Source organism: Pseudophryne corroboree, chromosome 6, assembly GCF_028390025.1.
Source record: "Pseudophryne corroboree isolate aPseCor3 chromosome 6, aPseCor3.hap2, whole genome shotgun sequence".
NCBI lineage: Eukaryota > Metazoa > Chordata > Amphibia > Anura > Myobatrachidae > Pseudophryne > Pseudophryne corroboree.
In genome coordinates, this window is record NC_086449.1 from 635834840 (window position 1) to 635849208 (window position 14369).

The 14369-nt window shown below is 41.3% G+C and overlaps 1 long non-coding RNA gene across 1 annotated transcript; it reads right to left on the bottom strand.

Moving 5' to 3' along the window:
* Window positions 1–2805: 2805 nt before the first annotated feature.
* On the bottom strand, window positions 2806–13963 carry LOC134935538 (uncharacterized). Its single transcript, XR_010180232.1, has 3 exons — window positions 13896–13963; window positions 3249–3609; window positions 2806–3147 (listed from the first exon to the last, which is right to left on the bottom strand). It is a non-coding gene; the product is annotated as an uncharacterized LOC134935538 (long non-coding RNA).
* Between the last annotated feature and the right edge of the window lie 406 nt (window positions 13964–14369).

Sequence of the window (14369 nt, forward strand, 5' to 3'; positions counted from 1 at the left end):
ACTCTCGTCCCTTGCATCAATTCCCAGTTTTATGCATGCTGATATCTTATTGGGCTTCTTTGCTGCACTCCTACTTGTGTACTGCTGCTTAATTTGTTATCTATGTGAACTCCTAAGTCTTTTTCCATTACAGAATCCCCTAGTATTACCCCATTAGGTATGCAGGTGTAATTTCTGGTCTTGGCCCACAGTGCATTACCTTACACTTGTCTGTGTTGAATCTCATTTTCCATTTTGCTGCCACTGCTTCCAGTTTAATTAAGTCGTTCTAAAGAGACTCAGCATCCCCCTCTGTATTTATAACCTTACACAATTTGGTATTGTTTGTGAAAATTGACACCATGCTCTCTAGACCTACTGTTAGGTCGTTGATGAAAATGTTGAACAAAAGTGGTCCAAGTACAGACCCTTGTGGCACACCACTTAGTACTTTAGTTCAATTTGAAAATGATCCTTTTGACAACAATGCGCTGCTCCCTATTATCTAACCAATTACTGACCCAAGTGCATATTGTGCTCCCTAGCTCTATTTCTTGTAGCTTATAGATAAGACGCATGTGTGGTAGTGTCAAAAGCTTTGGCAAAGTCTAAAAAGATTACATCCACAGCCTTACCCTAATCAAGGTTCGCACTTACTGTTTCATAAAAGCCAAGGAAGTTGGTTTGACATGATCTGTCCTTCACAAATCCATGTTGGTTCCTTTTAATTACCTTATTTGCTTCAAGGAACTTTTGAATACCGTCCCTTAGAATACCTTCCAATACTTTCCCCACTATAGATGTAAGACTAACTGGTCTATAATTACCTGGTTCAGCTTTGCTCCCCTTTTTCAACATCGGCACTACCTCCGCTATACGCCAGTCTTTGGGAACCATACCCGATTTAACCGAATCCATGAAGATGAACCGAATCCATGAAGATCAAATATAGAGGTCTTGCTAGTTCAGCGTGCAACTCCTTTTTTGCATATTTTGTTACAGTCCTTATAGTGCTGGAATGACTCCGCATCCCCCTCAGGTTTGTATTTTTTAAATGCTCGTCTTTTTTTGTCCATTAATTCCTTTATATTTTTGTTAAACCACATTGGTTTGGGATTTTTATTCCTTTTTTGCTACTGGTGGGAATAAATTTACGAGTATTATTAATTAGCAGTGATTTTAATACATCCCATTTCTCTGTAATATTTTTTCCTTGAAACAGAATTTCCCATTCAATGTCCCTTAACGCTTCCTTCATCATGTCAAAGTTGGCTTGGCACTGACACTGACAAAACATAGGGCGATCGGGCACAGGTCACAAAATGTAATAAAGTGTATAAACGGAAAAAAACAAAATCGGACAATTAATTACCCTTAGTAACAGAGAGAGAGAAAATATCTGTGATTTTCTCCTAAATGCTGTCCTCGTTGGTGGTGCGCCCAGAGCCAGAAAGTACATAGACTAACAAGGGAGAAAAAGAAGGCTCTTGTGTGGGCACACTCTATACAGGAAAGAAGGTCCTATAATGTATATCAGAGAATGTTTAAAACATAACTTTTATTGGTAATAATATAAGCACAATTTACCCATCTAAATGATCCGTGAAGAAATAAAGAATTAGAAAAAAATGTTAAAATGTTCTGGTCTCTTTATTCCAAAGAATGATTGGAAAGGTTGTAGACACAGAATCGTCATACCACCATTTCCCCTGACCAGTACAGATTGCTGTATTAATAGGACCGAGGAGTGGTCAAAGCATTAATATGTAGATATCCAACTATGATCACTTATGTTAAGTGGATATATATTTGTTCAGTGGTCACCAGACTCTAGCACCTGAATCGTTCCGACAAATACCATAATTGTAAGTGGAAAAAACATTGAACTGCACTGAGCATTCACTGACTAGATGAGGAGATATGGGAAATAAATAGTGGTGATACTGCTGTTGGCGTGTTCTTCTCACACAAAGAGGAAGCAAATTGCAGAGCAATAGCAGAGGTGTGTGCCGAGTGTGTGTGGCACATAGCATCTATGCAGCGCATCCTCCGTGACCCCACATCCTCTGTTGCCACTTACTGCAGTGCTGCCCGCTGTACTGTATGTAGCCGCTACATACATTACAACAGTAGCTGCAGCTGGCTCCTTACTGTCAGGCTTCGTATTGCAAGCAGAGTCCAGAGCTTATATTCCGGAGCTCTGCTTCCAGCTCATCACCGCATGCCCGGGGTACTGATGTCTCTCCCACAGTATGAGGAGTGGCGGGGAGAGTCCGGAGTAATGGCAGTGAGAGAGAGTCTGAGGTCTGGTTAGTCAGCTGTGGAGGGGGGTGGGGGCTTCAGAGGGAGGCATCAGGACTGACAGATATGACATTCATCATCACACAATGGACTCAGCTGCTGCCTGCATCATCCTCTGTGCTCCCCACCCATCCTCCCTTACTATGCTGTACACTAATCGTCCCTTGCTGTGCCCTACACTCACCCTCACTCACTTCTCCCATGTCGACCTTCCATACCTGTCGACCTCCAGTCAGTGTCGACCTACTTACTATCGACCTTCAGTTGTCGACCTAGTGACTGTCGACCTATACAGAGTTGACCCAGTGATCTACACCCAGACAAAATACCTGCTTCCAAAAGCTTTGAAGTGCAGGAAATGTCCACAAAATATAAATATGACCAACCTCCCCACAATTTGACCAGCAAAAATTTTTTTGCGTTGACCATATTGTATGTAGGTAAACATTTCCATTTTTCAAAATATAATGAGCATATTTTACACTTGAAGAAAAAAATGTTGACTGTAATGCATACTTGCCTGCTTTTGTAGTTTCCGCTCAGAGAAAAGACCAGAGAGAGGAATTGCAAGTGGGCAGTAATTGGGGACCATTCGCGTCTTTAGGCCCTACCATCATTCCTCACGGACAGCGGATTCCCAGCATTGTTCTCTCCATTCAAAGTGTGAGCCTCCTGCAGGTTCCGGGAGAGTAGACAAGTATCTTGTAATGATAGGCCATGTAAACTTTGATGGTGTCTGCAGTTTGTGGTGATGTTTTCACATGTTAATTGTAGACACAACTTCCAAACTGTAATGTTTAGTTTAGAAATCTATCTCCAAGCTGTGCTGCTGATACCAGTATTTTCCTCTAACTAGTTTATTGCAATCTGTAGAAGAAAATTTGTGCATGAAATGTAAAAACAAAACAGGAAATATTAAATAAGAAAAAAGTATAATAATTATTGTATACTGTATTTTGTGTTCTTACATGATTCTCAGTGATTGAGATGTTCTCCAATGAGTACATGCTATATAAAATAGACGTGTTATGTCCATTATCCCCTTCCCTAAGCAGTTCAGCTGCAGCAAGGTTAAGCCCTAGAACAGACACAAAACAAGGGGTGGGACTCGTATGACTTAGAACAGCTTGGTCCCGATCATTTTCTGGGAAAAGATTTTTCTTGGCAAGCTCCAATCAATATTTCTCTTCCTGGCCAGCACTTGGAATGTCTCCCCAGGGGGACAGTCAATCCTTCGGGATTGTGCATCCAAATTAATTTCCTGTCTTCAAGGTTCACAGGGCTGAAGGCCTGTCCAGGGAGTCTGGGGTTTGCATCCAGAGATGAACACTTAGCAGAAAACAAAGGAAGTAAGATTTAGACTGATTAAACCAGGTGGTGTGTACTTGTGCACATATGTACAGGATTTGTCTTATGTCAGGACTTTACTTTCTGGGTAGCATTTCAGATTAAGGAAGTCATTTGTCAAACGTTTCCCATCTGCAAGTGTATCATTAAAGGAATGTGACTAGACTTTATACTGATAGTTCCATAGCACTATATCTGTTATATATGTAACACCCCATTCCTTGGTGTGACTACTTCAGTGGTGGACGTTATTACATATTTGATGTTGTAGCATGTTCTCACCTGAATTAAACATACAGAATAACAGTAACCTATGCTATGTCTGTTACGAAAACCTGTTAAATACCAATAGACACACCTACACTTTTATTATATAATCCCAAATGACAACACAGAGGGGCCATTCATTTAGGAGTGAAGTTACAAAATTGAGTTTGTATCAAGAAATTCGCATACATCACGTGAATGCGTGCCTGAGAAATGCGAGATTCAATTAGAAATGCAAATTTGCGGGACTTTTCTACAAAAAGCGAAAAAAGTGGGGAAACTATCCTGGAACCATAAAAGTGGCAACTGAGATAGCAGGACCATATAGAAGGCTTTTAGTGGCCATAAGGAAAGTACTGGAGGCTATTAAAAGAAGGAAAATGGATGATTATTGCATTGTTTATTAATGATGGCCAGCAAGTGGTTTTCATCAAATTAAAGCTTCTCCCGCATTTTGGGGTACAGAGAAATGTCTGTAAAGTAATTTCTCTGTGTTTTAATACCAGTTTGTAAAAGGATGGAAAAAAAAACACCTTTTAGCTCCCATCTGCAAGTTCTAAAACCCATCTCCCATCAATACAACACCTTTACGTACCTGGACCACATTATTAACCCATTATTGAGCTTTCTAGAGAAATTCACTTGAAAACTGACATTTCTTTATTGGCCAAATTATGCTATTTTAAACCCTCTGACTGCATGATTACTCATTGGTAGAGACAGAGGCGTCACCAGGTGTGGTGTCACCCGGTGCTGCACCCCCGCATCCGGCTTGTGATGCCACTGGAGAGAGAGGTGCACCAGAGGTTCTGCACTGAGTCACATTTTTTTTTTTTTTACTTTGGAATAAAGATTCTCCCTTCTTTTTTTTACCTGCTCATGGGAGTGCACACAAAAATACTTGAATCTCCTCTGAAAAGCCATGCAAGTGTAGCATTGATTTGCAAATGAAATTGCAGTGCGAGTTCCCCGTGAGAATGAGTTGCAGGACACAACTTGCACCCAATTGAATTGACCCCAAATATTTGTTGTTGTGCACTTGACTCGATGTATCGTCACATGAATTAGTTGGATGATAAAGCAATGTAAAATGAGAACTCATAAGTAAGCAGTCTTATCAATTAGCAGTACCAATAAAAGCAGGTTAACTAAGGCTATCAGTCCAAGTTATAAAACAATATTCAAATAGATTCCAATCATAGCATGATTATCTTTAGAGTGAAATGACACAAGGAATGCTCCCCAAGAATGTACCTTCTCCACCCCTTTATCTTATTTCCAAAATCTTGTTCAGCAATAGAAAATCTCACATTTGCACGGTATAATCCATACTGTACTTAAACAGTGGACAGACAAGACTCTCAGGGAGCACCACCAACTAAGCTCTTACCTTAAAGCTCATTAGTAGCAGTATTATAGGTGAGACACTCGATATCCCAGCTGTCGGGATCCCGGCGCTCTGCATACCGGTGCTGGGATCCTGACCGCCGGGATACCGACAACTATTCTCCCTCTTGGGGTGTTCACAACACCCCTGGAGGGAGAATAAATAGCGTGGTGCACGTAGCGCGCCACCGTAAACGCAGCATGGTGAGCGCAGCGAGCCCACAAGGGTTTGCGCTGGCCCTGCTGCCGGCATTCCGGCAGTCAGGTTCCCGGTGCCGGTATGCTAGGCGCCGGGATCCCGAGCGCTGGTATATCATTGTACACCCGTATTATAGGTATCTTAGTTTTATTTATTGTTTGATATATGATCGGTTATATAGAATAAGTCAGTGCGGGATCCATACTGTGCAAGGAACGCCCTCACTCTATGCATCACTTCCCCTGGACCAATACAAATATCTGCTTCTCTTGGTATGGCGGTGTAATGGTTAACAATACTGCCTCACAGCACTGAGGTAATGGGTTCTAGTCCCACCATGGCCCTAACTGTGTGGAGTTTGTATATTCTCCCCGTACTTGCGTGGGTTTCCTCCGGGTGCTCCAGTTTCCTCCCACAATCCAAAAATATACTGGTAGGTTAACTGGCTCCTGATAAAGATTAGCCTTAGCGTGAATGGGAATATAGGGAATATAGATTGTAAACTCCACTGGGGCAGGGACTGATGTGAATGTGCAAATATTCTCTGTACAGCGCTGTGGAATATGTGTGCACCATATAAATAACTGGTAATAAATAAATAATAATCTGATGCCATCTTGTTCTCTTATACAGTGTGTCTCATCGAAAAAATCTACTCTCTCATCAACTGACTTTGCACTGCAAGGGATGTGCTTAGTGATTTGTAAATGACCAATGTCCACAACACAGCATCATCCGCTAGAGCAGACATTGTAGTACTGATGAAAGCATAGAATTTACATTTACAAATAAAGGCCTCTTACATGGAGTTTTAAAATATTTTTTAATTTTTATTTGCTGTGTTCAATTCCACTTTAAATATATAACATCTGTTCCAATAACAAAATTCAATTTGTAACATTTATATATATCAAACTTTGGCCCTCATTCCGAGTTGTTCGCTCGCAAGCTGCTTTTAGCAGCTTTACACACGCTAAGCCGCCGCCTACTGGGAGTGAATCTTAGCTTCTTAAAATTGCGAACGAAAGATTCGCAATATAGCGAAAAGACATCTCTGTGCAGTTTCTGAGTAGCTCGAGACTTACTCGGCATCTGCGATCAGTTCAGTGCTGGTCGTTCCTGGTTTGACGTCATAAACACACCCAGCGTTCGCCCAGACACTCCTCCGTTTCTCCAGCCACTCCCGCGTTTTTCCCAGAAACGGTAGCGTTTTTACGCACACACCCATAAAACGGCGAGTTTCCGCCCAGAAACACCCACTTCCTGTCAATCACATTACGATCACCAGAACGAAGAAAAAACCGTGAGTAAAATTCCTAACTGCATAGCAAATTTACTTGGCGCAGTCGCAGTGCGGACATTGCGCATGCGCACTAAGCGGAAAATCGCTGCGATGCGAAAAATTTTACCGAACGAACAACTCGGAATGACCCCCTTTGTCAAGATAATTCAAATTTGTGTTTACTATTGTATCTAGAAGAATACACGTTTGAGACTTCTGGAATTCCTCTGGATTTATCCCTGCTGTCCACCTAGGTCCTTTTCTGTTTTCATTTTTCTTATTGCATTTGATTTATTAAAAAAACATAAAAAAATGTCTTTGCTCAGACCTGACGACTGTCCTCATTGTCACCACTGTGGGCTCCTCTGTTTCTCCCCTTCCTTCCTTCTGGCATACCTTTTACTTTCTCAACATGCAATCTCACTCTTACAGCACTAAAACAATCATCTATGATATTTTAGTAAGTTGTTAAAGTGATAATAATATACTCAGGACTTGGTTTAGTGCAATAAGATGTTCAAGGTTCAGATCAGTAAGGAAGCCAGGAAGTGTGTCACTGTAATGATACAGTAGAGTACAATACTAAGTTAACATAGAAACCAGGGACGGATCTAGACTTTTCTTTAGGGGGGCGGTTTACTGTTTAATCTTGACTCCTCCCTCTACAATCCCAACTCCTCCCATCTGCAATCCTAACTCCTCCTCTCTCAATTCTGACTGAACTTTTTGAGTGAGACTGAGATAGAGCTTTGTGATTGATCTATGTACATGTGACTGTGCTATGGGGTAATTGTATTTATTAGCCCTAGTACCCACACACCAGCAAGTGAGGGGCAAATGCTCTGTAACCCTTTCTCTCCTGGCTCCTCTGTGCTGCTGTGGTATAAGCTGCAGCACATCGTTCTGACTCAGGTTCTCCACGGAGAGCTCTCTTCTGCTCAAAAGTGGGCGTGGCTATGACTGTTTTAGACCGCCCCCTTCGTCTCCCCCCCCCCCCTCCTAGATCCGGCCCTGACAGAAACATAGAATTTGACAGCAGATAAGAACCACTTGGCCCATCTCGTCTGCCCATGTACATGCAAACACTCACTAGGATTATTTATTTTATTTTTATGGTCAGGAGCTAATAACCTACCAGTATATTTTTAGATTGTGGGAGGAAACCGGAGTACCCAGAGGAAACCCACGCAAGTACGGGGAAAATATACAAACTCCACACAGTTAGCCAGGGTGGGAATTAATCCCTGACAATATGTTATAAGAACAATATGACATTCAGGAGCTGGGTTACTACAGTCAAATCTTACAGTGTGACAATTCATTATGAAAAATCAATAACTAACTCATTGAATACAGAATAGCCATAGTCAACCATAGCCAGACAGTCTAAAGGACATGAATACAGGAAAGCATACATTATTTATAAGCTAATATTGATGGTGAAGATGAGCAAATCTGCATAAAATATAGTTTTTCTTTTCAGAACAAGGTGACATTAATTCGGGATCACCTTTGCAGTGCATCCCATCCAGGCCAAGCACCAAGAATTGTTGCAATTCAGGCCAAATGCTTGGTTCTATTAGGAGCATATTAATGATCAACAGGACCCTAAAAATAATAATGTCTTATCGCTGCAAATTTTAGGGGCTATACAATAAAAATCCTGGCCACTACCGCGGCTCTACAATAATAGGAGCCTCTCCGGGTGAAGAAGTTTGCAGCAAAGTGAAAGCAATTGCTATCATGGTAATGGCAGTTCTAACAATACACATGTGCGGCCATGTACACAATAACAGTAACTGTATAGCTACAAGGCAGCAGCATGGAGGCCACCGCAAAGGGATTAGAAGCTGCCTCTCCAGTGATGCTGTTCCCAAAGGATTACAGCAGCTAACAGAGGCAAGCTCTCTAGGACTAAGCTTCTCACAGATTGGAAATTAGGTCAGGCCGCAGTTCCCATTGGGAGGGGAGCGGAACCTGCAGTGTTAGTTTGCCTAATGCAAGAGCCTATCTGATATCTCCTACATTAGGCTTCTCTTAAACACGCAGGTTGCTTAAATCATGTGTGAAATTACAAGTCCCACATGATTTTCAGCTGAAATTACATTTATAGATAGTCCCCTTGGTATGACACTAAGTTGTTAGATAATTGAACAAAACACAGAATTCCACAAAACTGACATCCATTTAGTTTGCTCATTGCAGATCAGGGAGGTGAACTTATAAGTTACCAAAATAACCTTGTATTTGTGTCATGCACAGAGCCGTAACTAGGGGAGTATGAACGGAGCTGCAGCACAGAGTGCAGGGCTATGTGGGGGCCACCTTCGATGCCCCATGGTCCATGCATTTGGCTAGCAGGGTGCCTAGAATGGCATCCTGCAGCCAGGATCTCTGCTGCAATGCTGGCAGACAGGCGCCAGTCTCTGCAGTCATATGGATCACCGTGAGTTCCCCCAGGCAGTGCAGCAGTTACTGGCATCAGTGGCACTGCCCCTTTTGTGTCATCATTGGCCCTATTGCCGTGGCTCTATCTCCTTTGTGATCAATTGGTCAGGGGTGTGGTCAGGGGAATGACCTGCATATTTACAATTTATAACTGTATGACTCCCCATCACCTCTGCTTGGAAATGATTGCATTGATTGATCACCCTATCTTTATAGAAATGAGCAATGTGCTTATGATGAGATTCAAATATATCTTTATTGTAACATAATAAACTGACATTCTGACACATTCATCCCTTTAGAAAAATGGCTGAAAAAAACAAAAAACAAAACAATAGAGTATTACAAATAAATAAATCATGGTATATAATGAAAGCTCATACAAAATTCCCAGTTGATTCATGTTCCACTTTAAAATTAGAGCCTGTAAATTCATCAAATGTGCAAACTAAAACAATGTGATATAGAAAATTATACAAATGATAAAATAAGCATTACAATCACAATGCTATATATTGTGATATTATCTTACAATAAACAATGTAACAAAATAATGGACTGTAAGTGGTGTCGCACATGTAGTTGCTTTATATTAGTTACAATATTAATTGTATTCAATGTCAATCCATTGCTTTTTGCCAAATTATAATTCCTAGAATGTGCATAAAATTATGCTTAGCATAATACACCAAATTAGATTCTGCAATAATTATCTAACTGTTTACATCTGATTACATGTTAACAAAATATTCAGTACATATACAACTTATAATACTTTTGAGCTAAACAACATTTCCAAAATCATCTCTGCCAAACTATGTTTTAAATATTAAATGTCATCTGTCAATGACAGTTATTGGGCTAGATGCATCATCGCTTGGAAAGTGATAAAATGAAGAGTGAAAAAGTACCAGCCAATCAGCTCCTAGCTGCCATGCCACAGGCTTTGTTTGAAAAATGGCAGTTAGGAGCTGATTGGCTGGTACTTTTTCACTCTCCATTTTATCACTTTCCAAGAGATGATGCATCTATGCCACTATATGCATCAACATTGTGAGGAATGGTTTCCATTGGTTTCTGGCCTGCAATGTGTACTAACAATGTTTAAATCTGAGTGCTGGTTGTTAAGACTAAAAGCACCTGAATTATTCCACATTATCACCAAAAATTGCATTGATGTCACAGTGTAGCAGTAGGGAGTTTAGTATCTACATTAAGCTAGATCAATGTTGACATGGATCTAACAACAACTGCTATTATACGCATAGATACTACTAATACAGTAGTTTGCCTTGGCTCTATTAGTACTAAAAATAGCAAAACCTATTTAAATACCATAAAAAATAAAATAACAGTGTTTCTGCTTTTATAACTTATTCTGACCTTGATTAAAAGTACACATATTTAGTATATCTGTTAACCTCTAAAGTGCTAAGGACAAGTGGGACTCGTCCTCAGCAGATACCTCAAAGTTATTAAGGATGAATTACTCGCCCTCATCACTGTAGGTGTTTCAAAGGGGTAGAAAAACATACTCGAAATACCTCACTGTTAGTTTCTGCCATTATTAGCTGTGGAATGTGCGGTGCTTAATGATGTCAATGTGTATAATGATATCACTGTGCTTGGTCGCAATGATGTCATTAAGCCCCACCGCTCCCACCCAAAATAACACAGATAATTCTAGAAAGCAAGTGAATGTGTGAGAGTATTAAAATCACCATATCTCCTCCATCCCGGAACAAAGACATGGGAAAACCTTAATATGAAAAAGAGGGCAGTCAGATCTATTCAAACCATATGCTTAGTAGTTATTGGGTCTAATTCAGAGTTGTACCCTAATGCAATTGCAATTTTCTAGGCATCGAATTGCTAATGTTAGCAAGTGAAGCTACAGCCCAGAAATTAAAAGAGACGCCCACTGGAGCGATCACAAACTAATTCGCAACTGCCTACACATTTGCCTCCTACATACAACAACAGGGAACATCAACTGCTCAAGTAGGTCTATGGCTACACAGACTCGCGGCAGCAGTAGCGACACAGGTGCCAGAATTAAGGTTCAAAAAGGGTTGAGATTACCTAAAGGATAAAAAGGGGCAGACTAGATGGGCCAAGTGGTTCTTATCTGCCGTCAAATTCTATGTTTCTATGTTTCTCTGAGCACATGAAAACAGCTGAAGTCAGATACACGCCCGGAAAACGGCCATGAGGTTTGTTCTAAACTTATAAAAAAGACGTAAATAGTGACAGCCTGAACTTGCACTACTATCATTAATCCCCTTCTCCGTTAACCTTCATCTATCATCCAGTAAATGTACTGTTTTCATTAGGAGTAAAATCATTTGTCTAATAATAAAGCAATACAGCTATAAAAATGTAATAGTAAGCATGATAACCACTCTGGCAGCAAGCATTCTACATTTAGGACCCTATTCACTAAGGCTTGCAAACTCTTTTAGCAGAATTTGCAATCCTTTTGCTCGCATGCTGGGGGCCGCCCATCGTAAAGCAAGGCTGCCCAGCATGCTAACCGCCTCCACCCTTCTGCAACCATGCTTAAATTGCGGTCGTACCGCAATATCAGCGTATACGCAGAAATTGTGGATGCCTTCTGCTGGCGCAGCCATCTTTTTGATCGGAGCGGCTGTGTGTGAAGTCACGTAGCGCCCCGATCATGCCCACACCATGCCCCCCCCTTTGCCCCGCCTCGCCTTTGTTTCCATGACGCTGTCCCCACCTAGGAAACGGAGCGTTGACACCCCCCTCCCGTCCCGCGAACACCTCTCTCTGATTGACAGGCAGAGGTGTTCGCATTTACTGCAGGGCGTTTGCAGTAAATATGGACGCATGCACAGGACGGGCCCTGTGCATACGCCTGCATCATCATTGTAATTTTTGCAGTCGGATCACCAATTGCGATCCAACCTGAATTAGTCCTTACAAATAGCACACATATTTAGTATAGGTAGCCAAGTAACTTGCCAACAAAGTAGTCTGTTCCATTCTGTAAACTTGTCCAGACAAAGCAAATTAGAGATTTCCATGCAAAAATTTCCTAATGGGGTAATTTATTATGATTACTTTTGATTTATATTAACTCACCAATTTAGAATTCCTATATCAAATTGAACAAGTTAGTTTATTATTGAATGCCTGTCCCATTATAAGCTACCAAGCAGGATTCTCTAACCTTTAAGCCAGGCATTCCCAACCACGGTCCTCAAGGCACACCAACAGTGCAGGTTTTAGTGATATCCAGGCTTCAGCACAGGTGACTTAATTAGTAGCTCAGTTATTTTGATTTAACCATCTGTGCTGCAGCCTGGATATCACTAAAACCTGCACTGTTGGTGTGCCTTGAGGACCGTGGTTGGGAATGCCTGCTTTAAGCATTGTGGAGTATAATAAAGTATAGCAAAGGCCCATTGGATGGTCTACTACTTCCATTTTTAAAACACACATATTACAGTACAACGTGGATGAAACAGGGTTCTGTAGTTTATCTGTAACATAGTGACACAAATATTTTTATTTTTTTCCAATTTATAGGTAGGCTCTCTTTTATCATAGATCTAAGACAGAGGTTCTCAAACTCGGTCCTCGGGAGCCCACACAGTGCATGTTTTGCAGGTAACCCAGCAGGTGCACAGGTGTATTAATTACTCATTGACACATTTTAAAAGGTCCACAGGTGGAGCTAATTATTTCACTTGCGATTCTGTGAGGAGACCTGCAAAACATGCACTGTGTGGGCCCCCGAGGACCGAGTTTGAGAACCTCTGATCTAAGACATATACCAATTTTACTCCTATTTAAAGCAGCCAGGGCCAAACTACCAACTGTAATTGCATTCAGGTCTAAGGGGCATATATAATGAATATCGGTTCTCTGGAGCTTTAAGGGCTGGATTTAAAATGGCAATAGTAATACATGCTAAATCAGGCTTCTTTTACGGAAATTAGTGTTTCTTTTTTAAATCTGGCTCTCACAGTGAATTTAAAAAAAACAACCTATTGTAAATATACCTCTTAAATATCCTGAAGCAAAACGCCTGTTCTCGTAATTAACCCAGACTGAAATCGACTTTTGCTCTGTGCAATTAATCAGAACCACAGTGGTTCCAGCAACAGAAAATATGATGCTTCAACTGAGCTGTGCCTAACAATTCTGGATTGAACTGCATATTCTGCAATTGTACTTAAGTGCTAGTGAGAAATCTGCAATTGTACTTAAGTGCTAGTGAGAAATCACTTATTATATATCCCTCAATGTTGAAAGAAAATGGAAGGCATTGTGGAGTGGCTGGACAGTTTTGTTAACTTGCTCAGAGTATAAAGTGCTTCAGGTTTTCTTAAAATGTTCAAAAAATGCAGAATATTGCAGACCCTCCAACATGACCCGCCCCACTAGGTACAAAATGCTCTGTTCCTGGACTTCCCTCTTAATATATGATTTCCATCACCTGTGCTGAACTAGTTAAATGATAAGAAAGCTGTTTCTTCACAGGTGATGGCAATAATAAATTAAGAGGGAAGTCCAGAAACAGAGCATTTTGTACCTAGTGGGGCGGGTCATGTTGGAGGGTATGATATTGTTGAAATGGGTGCTGTGCATATTAGCATGGAAGCCTGCATGCAGCTCTTTAAATGGGACCATTTATCAATAACATGACGTCTGTCTTACAGCATCCTCCACTTGGCTCCTGAGATGCTTCCAGCTTCCTGTAGTATGTGCTAGGGCAGGCATTCCCAACCACGGTCCTCAAGGCACACTAACAGTGCAGGTTTTAGTGATATCCAGGCTTGAACACAGGTGACTTAATTAGTAGCTCAGTTATTTTGATTTAACTATCTGTGCTGCAGCCTGGATATCACTAAAACCTGCACTGTTAGTGTGCCTTGAGGACCGTGGTTGGGAATGCCTGCTCTAGGGTCTTACATCCCACTGAGGAGACTAATGAAGGGCGGAGCTCCTCAGTCAGGCCTCTGAACAGCTCCGCCTCTGACTAGGCTGTCCCATTAGACCAGGCATGATCAAACTGCGGCCCTCCGGCTGTTGTGAAACTACATATCCCAGCATGCTCTGACACAGTTTTGCTGTCAGAAAATGCTAAAGCTGTGTCAGGGCATGCTGAGATGTGTAGTTTCTCAACAGTTG